Raw genomic sequence first — 15,030 nt, 5'->3', positions numbered from 1 at the left:
CATCCTGGGTTTTCCTGGGTGGGGCGGGGCCACCCCTTCCCCACTCAAGTCTCCTGGTTTGAATGCGGCTGACTCCATTCACCAGCTCTGGGGATGGGCACGTGAGCACAGCTGACCAATCCGTGCACTTTATACGCTGGAGGAGTGATTAGTTCCAAGGTGGGTATGTATCCTTAGCAAGACGATAGGAGAGTCAATCCTGAGGTTTTGCTGGAATTTGGGGACAACACATTCTCTTTCTGCAGGTGTTGCTAAGCTGGGAGCCCATTGGCCTGGAACTGCCAGTGGCTATGTTGCCCTCACATGGGGAGAGCCACCTGAAACTGAAGCCAGCCCAGAGGAAAGCAAAGAGAAGAGATGTTGAGGCAAAGATTCCTGGTGACATCTTTTGAGCAGCTGGATTTAACTGTGGACTTTCAAGTAATGTGAGTTAATATATTTCCTTTGGTGCTTTCACAAATTTAAGTTGAGTTATTGTCTCTTAAACCTGAAAGCATCTTGTCTAATGTAGAAACATTCCCAAAAATATATCAGTAAGTTGTGTGCTAAGAATACAATGGAAATTTCATTTGAAATGTATTTGACACTTAATATCAGTCATGATTATTTTGTGTTGTAGATATTAAAGATGTAAGAGAAATTGTGCTGTGCCTACATCGTATCATGGAAAAAATAAAAAAAAAAACTGAACAAATACACTCCACAACATTATCCAATAAATCCCAGAGATGTGCTTCCCTGGAGTCAAAAAGATCTGAGTTTGAATTCTAGGTCTGCCACTAACTTTGGACAACCATCATAACTGTCATGGTCCTCATGACAATATGGTGATAACAAAAGTAGCTACATCATTGGGTTGTTATGGAGGATTATCTGAAATAATAAGAATATCCAGCCTTTTAACAATCCTATGAGATAGGTACTGAGGGGCAGAAAGATTAAATAATTTGTTCAAGATGAGCCAACTAGTAAATTATAGAGCCAAGATTTGGACCTGGGCAGTGTGGCTCAGAGCTTCCACTTCGGACCATCATGTTTGCCATCTCTTGAAGCTAAGAGAAGTTGAGTAACTTGCCCAAGATTACACCTCATAATACTGTACACACAGTGCTTGTCATGGGGCCTAATACATAGTAAATCTCAACAAATGTTAAGAACACAGAGAAAGGAGAGTGTTAACCAACTGGTTACATTTCAGGGCAGGGCCACGTCTGTGGTAATGGAGGGATGCGGGAGTGGGATTTAGGAGTCCCAGTTTTAGACTTTACTCTGTGGCTAACCTGACATGTGACATTAGGCAAGTCACTTGCTCCTTGGTCTTTGGTTTCTCATATGTAAATCGAGAGGATCGAATTATTGTTCTCCAAGAGCCTGTTCACTGTAACCATCTACTAGTCCAGGGTTTGGAGCCATTTCTCACAACCAAGGCGACTAAGGCTACGTGAGCTGGACTTGGCAAGGATTTTTAGGCAAGATGGCTGGATCAGAGGCGCCAGTCCCCCTGCCTATCAGCCTGAAGTTGTGGGTCCAGGGCTACATCCTCTATGCTCTACACTGCTTCCAGCTTGGGTCTTCTCTTCCAAGTTTTCCATCTTTTTCTAACCTAGTGCATTTCCAAGATCAAGGAAGAAAAATGTGACCAAAATTGGCCATCTCTGAACTAGAGCAAAGAAAGCCCAGGCCTGGCCCTCAGCCTCCTCACGTAGCAAATCCATGACCAGCTCCCAGCCTCTTCTCTGACCATTTGAAAGGCTTTTATCACATCTGAAAATCCTTCCCAAATGGCAACAAACTCTCCCAGGAAAACATAAGTGTTTTGATGAGTTAAGTGTAAATGAATCAAAGCCATATGGATTAAATTTCCCCTGAAATACGCTCAGAATTGTCCCAAAACATTTGTCCTTAACGTTCAATGTGGACTGTGGTGGGAGGGGTGGAGATCCTAGGGTCTAATTTGGAACTTCCTCTCTGCTCCTTAGCAACAGGGTCTTTTGTTCCATGGTATGCACCCCAAAGTCCCAGACCGCCTAACTACACTCAGTTTCTAACAAACGAACAGATAATCTTAGGCTGGAACTTAATGAGACCTTGGAGATAAAAATTCAAGTAAGCAAGGGCATCTTGTTTTGGCTGCTTTTGCTGTGAGAGTCTCTCTTTGCAGGGTAGTAAACTTGTTCAAGGTGGTAAATGACCTTGAACAGTCCATTTGTTCATTCACTCAAAGAACATTTATTGAGCACTTAATCGGTGTCAGAAACTGCAAAGTTATGGGAGGCAAAGAGGAATAAAACAGAGTCTCGGCTTCCCTGTGCCCTCTTCCTCTGTCATGATGTCATTTGCCGTGCTGCTCCTTCGCGGTGGGTCTCCCTTGCTTTCAATAACACCAAGCCCTCTGCTAAGAGGCTTTCGGACCAGTTTGGAAGTTTTTCTCAAGGCTTTGGATGAGGTTGGGAATCTACTGGATGGCAGTTTATCCACTCTTACCCCCAACTAATCCACAGCTTGTTCATCAGACCCCATCTTCTCCTCCTGGAACATCAAGGCAGCCTCCTAACTGGCCATCCTCTTTGTCCCCTTCCAATCCATCCGCCACTCAGCCACCAGAACAATCTGCCTAGACCTCAAATCTGACCACATCATTCTACTGTTCAGAGATTCAGGGCTCCCAAGTGTCTATTCAGTCAAATCCAAGCTCCACAGCATGGTAGACAAGGCCCTCTACAGGACTTGGCGCTTACTGACTCTCAAGCTTCTTTGTTCATCCCTCTCCACTGTACTTCACACTCTGGCAACACCAAAGTGCCTGTAGCTTCCACTACCACGCATCCCATGAGTTCTCATCTCTCTCCCTTGTTCGTGCAGAATCCTCTTCCATTCTTCTTTGCTGCACTAACTCCAGTTCCTGAGCCACCTTCCTGAACTCTGTTCTGAGGAACACTGGCTCTGTGAGATATTGAAGTCTTTGCTCCTTGAAATAAAGGATCTCATGATCAAAAAAGTATGGAAAGTGCTGAGTTAGAAAAAAGTTAAATGGGCTTTTTCCTACAGGACTTCTCAGAGCCTTTACTATGCTAATGTGCACTGTGGCTCTCCAAGACCAAACTTCATTTGATCACAGAGTCCTGTTGGTCTGAAATACTTATTACCATCTGTTGTTTCTGGGAACATAGTTGTTTCTGTCCCATGCAGTAACTCATTCTACAGTCTTGAACAAACAAGTTAATTTGTTCATTCAAAAACATGTATCGAGTATTTGTGTCCAACTGATGCAAATGGAGGTTAGGAGCAAGCCTATGCAGCTTCTTAAAACCGATGAAGAAAAATACGTCCAAAACACATATTTGTCAAAGGACTAGTTTCTAGAATATATTTTTAAAACTCTCAAATCCCAACAGCAAAAACCCATATAATCCAATTAGAAAATGGGCAAAAAACACGAACAGACATTTCGCCAAAGAGGATATAGATATCAAATAACACATGAAAAAATATTCAACATTATTGGCTATTACATAAATGCAAATCAAAACCACAACGAGATATCACTATACACCTACTAGAATGGCTAAAATAAAACACAAGGACAATACCAAACACTGGAGAGGATGTAGAGAAACTGGCTCATTCATTCATTGCTGGTGGGAATGTAAAGGGTATTGCCACTCTGCAAAATAGGTGACAGTTTCTTATAAAACTAAACATGCAATCACCATATAACCCAGCAATTGCACTCTTGGTCATTTACCTAGAGAAATGAAAACTTATGTTCACTCAAAAAACCTGTACACAAATGTTCATAGCAGCTTTATATATAATACTCCAAACCTGGAAACAGCCCAGATGTCCTCCAATGGGAAATGGTTAAATAAACTGTGGTATATTCATACATGGAATATTACTCAGCAATAAAAAGGAACTAGCTATTGATCTATGCAACAGCTTGGATAAGTCTGCAGAGAATTATGCTGAGTTTAAAAAGCCAATCCTAAAAAGGTTCTATATCCAAATGGTTCCAGTTACATAACATTTTTGAAATGACAAAACTATATATTATTGGTTGCTAGGGATTTAGGATGGAGGTGAGGGCAAGAGTGAGGTGGGTGTGGTTATAAAAGGGCAACAGGAGGGATCCTTGTGGTGATGGAAATGTTCTGCATCTTGACTATGGTGGTGGATACAGGAATCTACATATGATAAAATTGTATAGAACAATGGGTATAGAGTTTCAATTTTGCAAGATGAAGAGTTCTGGGGATTGGTTGCGCCATAAATATGAATGTACCTAACATCACTGAACTGTACACTTAAAGATGGTTAAGATGGTAAATTTTATAGTACGTGTGTTTTACTATAATTAAATTTTTTTTTCAAATTTAAAAAACAAAAAAAATGTATAGAACTAAACATACACACACACACACACACACACACACACACACACGAGCATAAGTAAAACTGAGGAAATCTAAATGAGATCTGTAGATAGTATCAATGTCAATATCCTGGCTGTGATATTGTACTATAATTTTGCAAGATGTTGCCATTGGAGGAAACTGGGTAAAGAGTACATGAGCAACAAACTATCTGAAAGAGAAATCAAGAAAGCAATCCCACTTACAATAGCATCAAAAACAATAAAATACTTAGTAATAAATTTAACCAAGAAGGTGAAAGACCTGTACACTATAAACAATAAGACATTGATGAAAGAAATTGAGGAAGACACAAATAAATGGAAAGATATTCTGTTTTCTCAGATTGGAAGAATTAATATTGTTAAAATGTCGTGCTACTCAAACTGATCTACAGATTCAATGCAATCCCCATCAAAATTCCAATGGCATTTTTCACAGAAATAGAAAAACTATCCTAAAATTTGTGTGGAGCCACAAAAGACTCAATAGCCAAAGCAATCTTGAGGAAGAAGAAAGCTGGAGGCACCGTACTTCATGTTTTAAACTATATCACAAAGCTATAGTAATCAAAGCTGAGTAGTTTTCCATGGATATACCACAGTTTGTTTAACCATTCACCCATTGAAGGTGCTGGCATAAAAACAGGCATGTAGATCAATGAAACAGAATAGAGAGCCCAGAAATAAACTTAGGCATATATGATCAAGTACTTTTTGACAAGGGAGCCAAGAACACACAGTGGGGAAAGGATAGTCTCCTCAATAAATGGTTGGGAAACTGGACATCCACATGCAGAAGAACGAAACTGGATCCCTGTCTTATACCACTCACAAAAATTAACTCAAAATGATTAAAGACTTAAACGTAAGACCTGAAACCATAAAACTCCTAGAAGAAAACATTAGGGAAAATATCCTTGATATTGGTCTTGGCAACGATTTTTTTGGATGAGATACCAAAAGCATAGGCAACAAAAGCTAAAATAAACAAACAGGATTGCATCAAACTAAAAAGCTACACAGCAAAGAAAATAATAAATGAATTGAAAGGCAACCTACAGAATAGGAGAAAATATTTGCAAGCCATATATCTGAATATATATCCAAAATATATAATATCCAAAACATATAAAGAACTCATACAACTCAATAGCAAAAAAGCAAATAATCCAATTAAAAACTGAGCAAAGGACCTGAATAGACATTTTCCAAAGAAGACACACAGATGGCCAACAGGTACATGAAACAGTGCTCAACATCACTAATCATCAGGGAAATGCAAACCAAAATCACAATGAGGTATCACCTCACACCTGTTAGGATGGCTATTATCAACAAGGCAAGAGATGACAAATGTTGGTGAGGATGTGGAGGAAAGGGAACCCTTATGTACTGTTGGTGGGAATGTAAATTGGTGTAGCCATTACAGAAAACAATACAGCAGTTCCTCAAAAAATTAAAAGTAGAACTACCATATGATCCAGCAATTCTACTCATGGGTATATATCCGAAGGAAACAAAATCAGTATCTAGAAGAGATATCTGCACTCCCATGTTCATTGCAGCATTACTCACAATAGCCAAAATATGGAAAGAATCTAAATGCCCTTTGATAGATTAATGGATAAAGAAAATGAGAAAATGTGAGATATATATAGTGGGATATTATTCAGCCATAGAAAAGAAGGAAATTCTGACGTTTACTACACCATGGATGAAGGGCATTATGCTAAGTGAAATAAACCAGACAAAGAAAGACATATACTGTATGCTATCACCTATATGTGGAATCTGGGGGGGTGGGGGAGTCAATTTCATAGAAACAAAAAATAGAATGGTGGTTGCCAGGGGCCGGGGGAGGGGGAAATGGGGAGATGTAGGTCAAAGTGTACAAACTTTCAGTTATAAGATGAATAAGTACTGAGGATCTAATGGATAGCATGGTGACCAAACAGTTAATAATATGGTGCTATATCCTTGCAATTTGCTGAGAGTCAATTTTAAGAATTCTCACCATACACACAAAAAAGAGTTAACTATGTGAGGTGATAGGTGTGTTAGTTTTCTTGACATTGATAATCATCCCACAATGTACGTGTATATCAAATCATCATATTGTACACTTTAAATATATACAATTATATTTGTTAATTATTCCTCCATAAAGTTAGGGGGTGGGGAAAGGATATATGAAATCTCTCTGTATTATTTGTTTAATTAAAAAAAAATTGCTGTCACAAACCAAACAACGTCTACCACCTTTTACATCATCTTCTAAGGAGATGGCTATTTTTGTTCTTGCGAAAGTCTCTCGTGCACTTTTTATCACAAACTCTTTTTTCTTACTCTTAGGGTCACAGGATAAGTTTTATATGTTAATACAAGTTATATAAATTCACAGTGATTACATATATATGTATGTACGTATGTAGTATACACACACACATATTACCACATGGAGGGCACTATTAGCACATAGCATTAGACCCAAGACCATGAGCAGTACAGCACAGAGCCAAAAGCAAAATGGTATTTTCCCAGGACTTGACTGTGACTCTGCTTGATTGTGTGGGACGCCGGGGCGGAAGAAGGAAGGTAGATGCGAGACTCCCAGAGGTACCTCTTGTCTTGTGAGGTGGCTGATGGAGCAACATGGTGTTTCCTAGATGAAGCTGTCAGTTTCAACTTTAACTTTCAGAGGCACTTGTGATCTGGGAACATTCAAACTGACATCCATGAGGAGTGGGTTGTGGTTATAAAGAAGGCGTAGCAAAGCAAATCTGTATAATTACTTATATTTTTCCCACGGAGAAGAATGGTGGGGGAGAAATGATTGAACCAAGCTAGAGGCACCCTAGGGGTTAGGGAGCTGTCCTCACGTTAGGGCCTTATCCCCAAGAGACTAAAAACATGAGCACACAATGGCCAGACCACACATAAAATAGAACTTTGACTCACAGCCCGCAGCAACCCCTTATCTACGATAACCAGCTCGGGAAGTAGGTCTGCTGTAGGTCAGATGTGCAGGAAGTCAGGCTGCTATCTCTAGTGACAATCCAGGAAGCTACACAATGACTTCTATAAGAGTCAGCCCCAAATAGCCAGGACTCAATAACTGACAGTTGCTCTAATTTTTGTCACGGCTTCCAACTTAGGACCAACCAGAGAAAGCCAAATGTGCCCCCCTAACCAAGAACACAAGACGCCCCGCTTCTAGTTAACCTGCCTCCAGCGTCCCCAGGCCAGCAGCCTCCAATCAGGGCACACTTGAAGCTTCCTTTTCTCCACCATAAAGCTTTCCTGCTCCTGCCTGCCTTTCAGTCTCTGCCGAAACGCAAGTGATGGGGGCTGCCTTCCCTGCTGTAGTGAGCTCAGAACAAATAGCCTGTGCTTTTCTCATTTGGTTAGTCTTTGTTTATTTCTGTACACCTTTCTAGATATTTGTGGAATAAATGATTCCAAGCAACCAATGGTATCGCCCACTTCCTCGATCCTGTCTCCTGCAGCACCAGCTGGCGAATGGGTGACTGTCAGCGGCTCCCTCCTCTTTGCCTTACAACTGGAGGATCCTTCACTGACTCCACCCCTGGGGTGTGCCGTGATGGTTTCCCCAGGTCTAGAGTAGGTCTGATGGTCAGCTCTAAGATGCACTGGGAGGGCATGAGTGGTTGTTTATGGCTGGCGTCCGTTCTGATTGCTCGATGATCTTGTCTCAATTCAGCATTGTGTTTCTTACTCAAAACTACCATGGAGGAAGGGGAGTTGTGGGTTGGCTTCTAATCCCATCTCTAACTAGCAGGGAAAGCCACATCCCCTCCCTGGTCCTGTCTCTGCTGCTGTAATATGAGGACTGGACTAAATAGTATTTTAGGTCCCTGCTGTATCTCGCCCAGCTGAATCTTCTCTCCACTGCCTCCCAGCCCTCACACATGATGGACATTATAGAAATCTCAAAAGGATCACTCCTGATGGGCTCACCGTTCAGACGGAGGGCGAGTTGAGCTTGTCGCATTTCCACTGCCTGGCAGAAGAGAGGCAGAGCCAGGGCAGAATTAAGTCCCTGTTTTCCTCCACTAGATCTGTCGTTCCAAATGGTACCACTTAGGCAGCACCAATTCTTGAGCTGCCACACCCTTTGTTATAATTCACGCTCACAGGCTCGATTCCCCTGGGAACATGTTTTTAAAACTGAATGAATCCAGAGTTCACATATGTTGCCTGAATGCGACATCATGTAATACCTTTCTTTTCCTGACTGTCCGTACCAGCGCCCCCTTTAGAAACCCACTCTCATCGAGTGGCATTAAAAACAAAACAAAACAAAACAAAATCCTCACTCCCACTTACAGGCCTAAGTCCTGGGGAGCCGGAGCAGAGAGGTTGTCACCTCTCAAGTTCAGCAATAAAAATGACTTTCTCCTTTCAGCTGCTGTTCCCTGATGTGCCTCTGTGATCAGTATCAAATGCTCAGTAGCAAGGATTTCTGTAGAGCCTTCTCAGCTAAAATAGATTTAACCTGCCCGCTGCTCTTTGTGCGGGAACAATGGTCATAACAATAAGGAGCTGCTATATTGTTCATGCGTGAATAGTCCCGATTCTAGATATTTGCTGTTGGGCCCTGTAGATTACCTGCAAAGAATGTCCAGCTCCCTCTGTTAAGAAAGGTTATGCTATAGGCAAGCAGTCCAGGCTGTTTCATGGTAATGAATCAATAGGGGCCTGCAATTAATGAAGTCTTATTTCAAAATGGTAGGGAGTCACCTTTTGAAATAGGGTGTGTTTTCTCCTCCAGCCTAATTGCACAGCCTGGGGTGTCTCCAGTTGAATTGGTCAACTTTGTCTGTGAGCCGGGGTTGGGGGCTGGCGGCAAGGGGCAGAGGGTGACAAGCAAGGTGGGCTTTGGGGGCTTTCTTGGCCAAGCTCTGGGGGGAAATGAAACCCACATGTGTGGTTATTAACATGTGGCTCGGAACCAGGCAAACAACAGAGGCAGGCTAGAAGGGCAGGGACATCTGAGTTTCCCATCCTCAATTTTTCAGCTGGACAAAATCTTAATTATCAGGGATTCCTGCTATGTGACTGCAGATTGAGTCTTCAAGAACCCATGGCTAGTGCACAGTGGCGTTGCCAGAAAATAAACCACAGGCTTCAGATCCAGCACATCTGATTCTCAATCACTGCACTGCCATTTACTACTGGTGTGACCTTAGGAAAACCACTTAACCTCTCTGAGCATCCTTTGTTTTGTCTGTCAGACAGGGATATCATCACCTCCCTGCAGGGCTCTTGCAGAGAAAATATGTCCGCCTAGTAGGCACTCAATAAACGGATATGGCAGATGTTGGTCATTTACCAATATCTATCCTTCCTGCCTTCCTTACCAATAGAATCCCAATTTTGTTCAGGGCAGCAGTGTATTCGGCCAAGGAAATCCTGATTTCCCCCACGACCTTAGTAGTTGAGGAGGCTGTATGACATAGTCTGGTCAATCAAAAGTGGACGTCTGCTGGGTAGGGCTTCCTGGAGAGCTATTGTTTTCTTGATGAAAAAAAAAAAGACAGACTTCACAAACCTTTTGCCTTTTTCCCTGCCCTCTTCTTCCTTCCTTGAAGGCAGTCACAATCCCAGGATGTGTGGGAGCCGCCATCTTGCAACCACGAGGACAGACTCCACACATGCTGAGAGTGGGACAGAAGGATAGAGGTTGGGGGAGGGATTGAGAAAGTTGTGGAGCAGCTGTACCAGTCCCACAGTGCCTCCCTAAGGGCCTCTTGTCAGGTGAGAACAATAAATCCCCGGAGTGTCTAAGTCAGTTACCCGAGCTTCCTTTTGCATGCAGGGGAGCGCAAACTCTCAATGCTACCTGGTGATGATTATTTCTTCAGGCTGGCAAAACGAGCCATTGGAAACTTCCTTGGAGACTGACTAAAGTAAGGAGGAGGAATACACTGGGAGACAAACCACCCAGTCTCCGATATCTGAGGACCTCGCTACCTTTCTCCTTATCTGTCACCCCATGCACCCGAGCTTTTTATCTACATAGACTTCCTTGTTTGTTATTAACTCAGGGCTTCGGGGGAAGTGGAGTTAAATTAAGGGCAATCAGAGGCAAAGCGGCCACAGCTGCTATATAAACACCTGTCTGTAACATATAAGATACTGGAGTTAATCAACTCCAAGAACAAAGGCAGTGCTCAATGAAAAACCTGCCTGCCCGAGCTGGCTGCAAGCAACCCCGCTGATCACAGGAAATAAATATGGGAACCAATAGGCCAAAAATAATCATGGTAATAAGATTTTAAAAGCTTCATCTCTAATAAAGAAGCCTTTTCTGAATTCTTGTCCCCTGGAGAAATAGCCAAGAGTACTGGGCTTCTCCAAAGGGCCTTGGTGGGAATTGGCGGAAGTGTGGGCACGCCTTAGCTGAGGTTGGGATGGGGCCCCGTGACCCAGTGGGAGAGCTGGGAGGGAGCCTTCTGTTGACCTTTGAAGGTCAAGCTCCCTGCCCACAGCTCTGGGCTGTATGGCTTAGAGGCTGCCTCTCTAGGAGGATAGTGGAGTAAAATGAGTCGCAAATGAGCTAATCACCATTAATGTTTCGGCTGAAACTGCCAGTCTGACATCTCTCCTAATGGCTGACAAATGTCAGGGTGACTTATGTGCTTTTTTTGTTAACTGAATTGGTTAATTAGGTCCCAGAGGCCTAGCTGCTAATTATGAGCTACAGCCGAATATGAGCTTAAAAAAAAAAGATGCAAGGAAGTTAAAACAAAAGAGAAAACACACATACACACACACACACGCACCAACTTATTTGTGTTCTTCAGTCTGTACTGTTACCTTCTCTTCATTTTTGACCTGCGACATGTTCCTACCTTCTTGATGTGTTTAAAAAAAAAGTGCAAGAAAAACTCCAGTTCTGCTTTTTTCCATGAGGAACATCTGCTCAATCAGTGCCTCGTTCATTAATTTTCTGCCAATTAGCAAGAAAAAAAGGAACGTGGGGGAGGGGAAGAGAAAAGTCCAGATTTTCAGCCCAATGCGGTACCTTGTGAAGATGTGTTTTCAAAAGCTACGCATCGCCTCCTGTTTGGGTAAAGAGGGTTAACAGTCTACCAGACCCAGCAGCGACTTGTTGATGTTCAAGAAAACATTTCCAGAATTTCATAGAACAGGCCCCAGACACAGAGCAGTCTGCACTGTCCCTTCCTCAAAGGTAAATAAAGTGCCTTTCAGCTCATGGAGGACTCTAGAAATTTAGCGCTGAAGGTGAGTGTCTCCAAGAAGTATCTCGCATCTCTCAACCACACGTTCCTGGCGTTGTCTTCGGTTTTCACTTCCAGTTAGGGGAGAACATTGAAGGAAGTTGAAAGTCCCAACTCCATACCTCCAGTTCACATTGCTTCTGGGAGCTGGAAAACCCAAAATATCTGATAATCTGGTTGGTATTCTTTGGTTGGTGTGGAAGGAGGGATGGCAGGGGCAGGGAGGGAAACTGAGGTAGAGGGGAGGAAAAGGTGAGGAATTCAAAGGACCTTTGTGGCAGAATCAGATTTTTCCAGCCCCTGAGGTTCTGGCAGAAATATTTGGACAGGGGTGAGTATTGTACTCCTTACCCTCAGAGTCTTGGGCTAGCAGAGTCTGGGATTTTGAAAACATGCGGCCAGAAGCTTGGGGACTTGAAGAATGAGCGTGACTCAGACACCACTTGGAGCCGTCTTCTCTTGACAGATTTAGGTGAACTTGACTCACACTCACAGTTCCACAGTCTGCCCTCCCAGCTCAGCCACCACATCTAGAGCCTTCCTTCCAGTTTATTCGAACTCCTAGTCTTTGTCCTGCGAAGTCCTGTGCATCTGCTCCTGGGGGCGATGCCTCAGGTTGGCCCTAAGCTGGGTTCTGGTCCCTTCCTATTCCCAAGGCCTCTAGTCGTAAAGGTTCTAACTTTCCTGACACCTTGAGAGGGAGGGGCCACGACCCACAGACCCTTCTGCCTTGTGCATGGCTCTCCCTCCAACGTCCCATCACCTTTCATCCCCCCTCTCCCCACCCTTTTCTAAGATGCCCCAGAATTTAGACTGTCGCATCCCACTCCTGGTTGGCAGTCACTGAGACACGTGCACAGAAAGCTCAAAGTTAAAAGAAAAGCTGCATGTTTTACAGTGATTCCACTTGAGTCTCTGCATTTCTGACTAGCAGGTGTGTGTATGTGTGTGTGTGTCTGTGTGTGTGTAAGCGCACACCAGCCAGCATTAAAATAGCACTGACTGCTTGGGTTCATCCTGAGCAAAGCATCTCTGAAGAGTTTTCAGGAAATCATGGTGAAAATGTATGCGGACAATCGGTGAGGGTGATTATGCTGGGAAGACACGACGGTGTCAGGCAGGGTGGCACACTGCTCAAGACCATGGCTCTGTGCCCTGATGACCAAGGTCCAAATCCTGGCCCTGGAACTTGCTAGTTGTGCTACCTTAGACCAGTTACTTCAACATTTTTGAAACTCATGTTTTCAACTCCAAAATGCAAATAACAATAGTACCTATCTCCTAGGGTGGCTGTTGGGAGTAAACGAAAGAAGGTGCATAAGCAGTTAGCACAGAGCCTGGGGTGCACTGAGTACTCAGGAGACATTAGCTACTCTACTTTCTTCCCTCTCTTATTCTATTCTTCTAAAATCTGAAGTCCGCAGAAACATCAGCTACCCCAGGAACTTATCTCAGGACCTTTCACTTGGTTTGCTTTGCTTATGTTTAAATTATTCTCAAGTTTCTTTTACATATTTGGTAGAGTGGCTCCTGCTGTTCTTTCTCTAAGAGACAAGAGTTTTTATGACTCTTAAAGCCACAGAGATATCAAAATTCTCTTCAGATTTACTTTGGCACTGCTCTGTCCTCAAGGGTCTCACGTAAGACTCAAAAGAGAGGCATGGAATGAGGAACAGGGTTGTTATGTTTCTTAAGTTGAATGGTATGCCCCATCATACCATTCACACCATCTAGCACTTTCTACAGAATCCCTTCTAGGAAGGACCTGCCTCCTGTGCTCTCTGAGGGAAGAGGAGCTACTTAAGTCCCAGTTCTCAGAGCAAGGAGCGTAGGGGTCTTTGGGTGTCCCCAATCCTTTCTGCTAGAAAGCCTCCACAATTAGTTCCGAGCTTCTTTTGTTTCATCATCAGCCAAGAGGGAAGATCATTTGATCACCCTAGAGGGTAGGGTGACCAAAGATGGTAGGGTGCCCAGGACTGAGGGGGTTCTTGGGACATGGGTCATTCAGGACTCAAAGGAGGAAAGTCCCAGACAAGTCAGGATGAGTTGGTCACCCTCCTGGAAGGCAGATTTTTAGTTGTTTGTTTAGGACAGTCATTGCACTTGGGAGAAGCATGAATCCCAAACCACCTAGCAGGTTCAAAAACTCACTAAAAACCGGGGGCCTCTCAGTGCATCGAGGGATGCTAAATGTGTATCTGTGGCTGGGCGGCTCTGAAGGCAGAAGTCGTAGAAACATGGAATTTCTCAGTCATGCAGAACATGGGCTGTGGGACTCACCTCCTTTGAAGTTGGAATCCCATATGGGAACTTTTGAAAATGAAGTCCTGAATTAACCAAACTGCTCCCCACAGATTACATTATGGAAAACACAGAGAAAGGACAAGATGTTTAAGTGACAATAAAACAAATACAAAAAACCCATAGGGGCCTTGAGGACACGGCCCACGAGGGGCACTTCCTGAGGCAAGGCGGCCATATTCTCATGTTCAGACACTGGCACCTGGAAAGCCTGCCCTTCTCCAATGGGGTGACTTTGCAACCTTGGCTTGGAATTAAATGGGGGAACATGCTTCCTTAAGATTTATAGAGAATACTGCAAAAAGGAAGGAGATTAATGTCTCTGCACAGAAAGAACGAGAGAAAACAAAAATTAGAGGAGAGAACTAACCTGCCTTGAGCACCTAAAATATGCCAGTCCATGGAGGACACAATATTTTCATTTAGTTCTCAGAGAATCTTGAGAGGTTGGTGTTATGATTCAGATTTCACAGCTGAGGAAACCAGGGCTCATGAAGGAAGTAGGTTTTCCAAGTTCACTCAGCTCAGAAGTGGCAGATCTGGGAACTGTAAGAATAATAATAATGATAATTTAATAAAAATAGCCAACATAATGGAGCAACAGTTAATATGTATTAAGTGTTTCTTAGGTTCACATACTAGGCGATATACACTCCTTAACGATTAATCTCATTTAGTCCTGAAACAGCCTTCCAGGTTGGTACCACTATTAAGCCCATTTATCATATGGGTAAACTGAGGATTAGAGAGATTGGATAAACCGCTGGAGGACACCCAGCCAGTAAGTGGCAGAAGTGGAGTGTGAACCTGTGTCTCTCTGGCTCCATAAACCACTGCGCAATGCCTTCAACCCTTCACGGCTGACAAAAACATTTTTGTACATGTTATCACATTTAACCACTGAGACAGGTATTTTCTAGACTTAGAAAGGGAGGCCAAGAGAGTTTCTGACTTGTCCCAAATCATACAGCTTTTAAGTGCACGAGCCTGGCAAAAAATTGACTCCAAGTCCAGTACCCCAGGAGAACCATGGTCCTATGTGTCACTGGG

This window comes from Ceratotherium simum, chromosome 6 (genome assembly GCF_057802395.1).
Source record: "Ceratotherium simum simum isolate JZ-2026a chromosome 6, ASM5780239v1, whole genome shotgun sequence".
In the NCBI taxonomy this organism is placed as follows: domain Eukaryota; kingdom Metazoa; phylum Chordata; class Mammalia; order Perissodactyla; family Rhinocerotidae; genus Ceratotherium; species Ceratotherium simum.
This window is presented reverse-complemented; position numbering follows the sequence as displayed.